We start from the raw sequence: 3,790 nt of genomic DNA on the forward strand, positions 1-3,790 counted from the left end.
AACTGGATGATTCCCAAGTACTGATGACTGATAGTTTTAACAAACTGAATCAATAGCTATTTTTAACACTGTAGTGTGAAAGTTGGAGAAGCACCACTGGAAACTGGGAATTGAGTATGTTAGATTTCCACTGCCATAACAAATACCTGACAAAAATCAATTTAAAAGAAGCAAAGGATGCCAGATACACTGGCACACACCTGTAATCCCAGCAGCTTGGGAGGCTGAGGCAGGAGGATCAAGAATTCAAAGCCAGCCTCAGCAAAAACGAGGTGCTAAGCAACTCAATGAGACCCTATCTCTAAATAAAATACAAAATGGGGCTCTTCCTCTTCTGGTGTCAACTGCTCCAGGAGCAGCAGCTTACAATGCAGACATGACCAAGTCCAAGAACCACACCATACACAACCAATCCCCAAAATGGCACAGAAATGGAATCAAGAAATATGGATTACAAAGATATGAATCTCCTAAGGAGGTCGACCCCAAGTTCCTGAGAAATATGAATTTTGCCAAGAAGCAAAACAAGAAGAGCCTAAAAAATATGCAGGTAAACAATGCCAAGGCCATAAAAGCACGTGCCAAGGCTATCAAGGCCCTTGTAAAGCAAAGGGTGCCAGCCACAAGCTTGATCACCTTGCCTTGCTTGCCCATCCCAGGCATGGGAAGTATGCTCGTACCCACATGGCCAGGGATTGCAGGCTCAGCTGGCCAAAGGCCAAAGCCCAAGCCCAAGCCAAGACACAGGCTTCAACTCCAGCTCCAGTATCAGCTCCAGCTCTGGCTCCAGCTCCTGTTCCCAAAGGTACACAGACCCTCAAGGGTGCCCAGGTCCCTGTGAAGGGTCCACAGTAAAAGCCTCTGTGAATGTGAGGACAGACCTGGTGTGACCCCTGAGCCCCTGTCTACAAGAACTGGTGTCCTCCTGTGCTATTTGTACAAATAAATCCAGAAGCAGAAAAAAAAAAAAAAATAGTGCTGGGGATGTGGCTCAGTGGTTGAGTACCCTGAGTTCAATCCCTGGTAACTTCCTCCCTTAAAAAAAAAAAAAAAAAAAAAAAAGGCAGTAGCAGCAGCAGCAAAAGCTTATTTTAGTTCAGTTTCAGGGATTTTAGTCCATGGTGACTTGGCCTTGTTGCTTTGGGGTAGCAACAAGGGTCTAGAACATTTTATCTCCCACTCAGAAAAAGGCTTTGGGAGATCCCAGTGTTGGCCATTTAGGTAAGATTTGTGATTTTCCAGGATCCAGAGATAACACAGCCTTGAAGATGTAGATACTAATGACAAGTAACATCCATGTATTTGAGCATTTCTAGCCACAAAAAGTGCACATTTGAATTTGGGATGATCCAGGAGACATAACCATATCATATTGGTCTTGATGGCCTAAAAGGTCAATGCTGGAAATCGAGGGCTCCTGGATACAAAAGACCCCCTGAGGTAGTGCAGACCAAATTCAGGACTTGTTTTCCTAGAGTACAAGACAAAGCAGACATTCCCAGACTTTTAAGGAAAACTATGTGACTAAACTAAAACTAGGTGACTAAGGTCACCATGGTCTAAACTATGTGACCTATTAATCACAAGCTGATTGGCAAAGGGTGGATCTCTATGATCTAGGGGTAGTCAGTTCCTTGGTTGACTCAAGCAGTGGTCTGATAGATTCTGTCTTGAGACTTTGAACTGGAAAATGGTATCAGTATTTTGTTTTTTTTTGTTTGTTTTCTAAGAAAATACACAAAGCCTGAAGATTAGCAAGGTTTGTAGCAGAACACCAGAAAGAAGAGGTGGTATGAACTTTAAATAAGGCAAAGGGGAGGGAGAGGAAAGGAGGGGGACAGGGGTAAGAAAGATGGTGGAATGAGACAGACATCATTACCCTAAATACATGAATGACTCTGTGTTCAACCAGCAACATGAAAAATTGTGCTCTATTTGTGTAATATGAATTGAATTGCATTCTGCTGTTATATATAACTAATTAGAATAAATTAAGAAATTTTTAAAACAAGAGGTGGTAACTCAGGCTCAGATGAAGAGATAAGGTGACCCTAGCCCTAGAACTCCCTGGGCTTCTGAATGAGTCTTTTAATTCAAATTTCTGTGAGGCTCATTGTCCAGGTATTTCTGAGTTGCTGCCCGATTCCTGTTGTCCTTTTGGCTGTAGTCCTAAAACCACCCACTATAAAAGAAGGCTGAAGTGAATGCTTCTCCAAACCAAAGAACTGAACTAAATACACAAGTAATCACAGGATGCCTTTGGTTCCTTTGGGTTATGAGCCAGCCAGGAAGATTAGAAGCCCAGAAGGTGTTCTTCTGTGATTCATAGAAATACATTTTTATGAAACAGTTTCCTCTGACATCTGCTGGGGCAGCAGGACAAGGCACTGGGATGTCAAATCACAGGGAACATCTGCTCAAGGCTGTGCTTCCCTCACTAACTGAAATGGCTGGACAGAGTCCAGCCTACCACAGGGCAGGTTGGAGATTCCTTCTTTCTCACTGTAATGCACTTGATAAGACTGAGGTGCAGCTTAGTGGAGGGGGCTGGGGCTAGTGTCATAGGAAATAGAGAAGCATCCTTGTATCAGAGATGTTTCCTGATTTTTAAACTAATGACTTACCCAGAGAAAGATCAGATTTCTTTGTTTCAATAACCTATTTAGGTCTTGTCTCTGTTCTATTTTCTGAGTAAAAAGCCTTACCACTAAATGACTCTTGTTCTTGAGGCTTGAACACAAATATCAGTTATTCCTCCCTCACCACCACTACTTTGGGGTCCTGATCTGAAAACACAAGCTATTTTCATGGAGGTTGTAATCCCATGAGTAAAATAAATCACAAAGAAAGAACTGAGTGGGCTACAAGCTAAATAAACTTCATACCTTTTTCTTAAACTACCTGAATGACGACGACTAATTTCCTTGAGGGTAACAACTGGTCTTACCACTATATACCTAGCATGGAGCATGTAAGTTGATGCTGAGCGTCAAGTACAGAGTCAGAAAAACTGTTTGCTGAGTGAACAAATTAATAAATTGGTGTTTAGTGCATTTTGGCCCAAGAGGACTGCTTTAGAACCTATTATAAATAGAGGGAACCGGCTGGGCTAAACCAATGCATTGAGAACCTGTTGGGATCACACCCTAGATGCCTCATATAGCCTCCTGGGATGGCTTCCTCTACCATTTTGACTTTTTGTTGATCCAAGGTTGGTCTTAAAGAATTAAAACTAATAGACTATATAAACAAACTACCTGGCCTGAGTTTCCTCATCCGTTCAGAGTGAGTATGAAATTAGGCAGCAGCAGGCACTGGCTAATCTAAGTCAGTATGTATGCTCTGAGTAGTTTTTCACAACCCTGAAAATAAATCTTTTAGAATAAAAACGCAGGGACTGGGGTTATAGCTCAGTGGTAAAGCACTTGCCTCATATGTATGAGGCACTGGGTTCAATCCTTAGCACATAAAGATATTGTGTGTCCATCTACAACTAAAAAAAAAAAAAATCTGGATGGTAAATGGGGATGTTTCCAACCTTTTTTTTTATTTGTTCATTTTAGATATACATGACAGTTAAGTGTATTTTGACATATTATGCATACATGGAGTATAACTTTTTCTTCTATAAATGTTACAATCTCTAGTACGTATTAAGGTACTTGAGTGAACAAATCCATAACCTCAAAGCTTCTCTTATTAATGCCCTCTTTTCTTCTCCTCTCAGAAAGTAAGCTTTTTCAAATTTTACCATGACATCTTCTCAGAAAAATCCTTGCACTGTAGGTGA

General features: G+C 41.3%; 1 pseudogene; it reads left to right on the top strand.

The window, feature by feature from the left end:
* Positions 1-376: 376 nt before the first annotated feature.
* LOC113189492 (large ribosomal subunit protein eL29 pseudogene) lies at positions 377-855 on the top strand (annotated as a pseudogene).
* The last annotated feature ends 2,935 nt before the right edge of the window (positions 856-3,790 follow it).

Source organism: Urocitellus parryii, chromosome 5, assembly GCF_045843805.1.
Source record: "Urocitellus parryii isolate mUroPar1 chromosome 5, mUroPar1.hap1, whole genome shotgun sequence".
Lineage (NCBI taxonomy): Eukaryota > Metazoa > Chordata > Mammalia > Rodentia > Sciuridae > Urocitellus > Urocitellus parryii.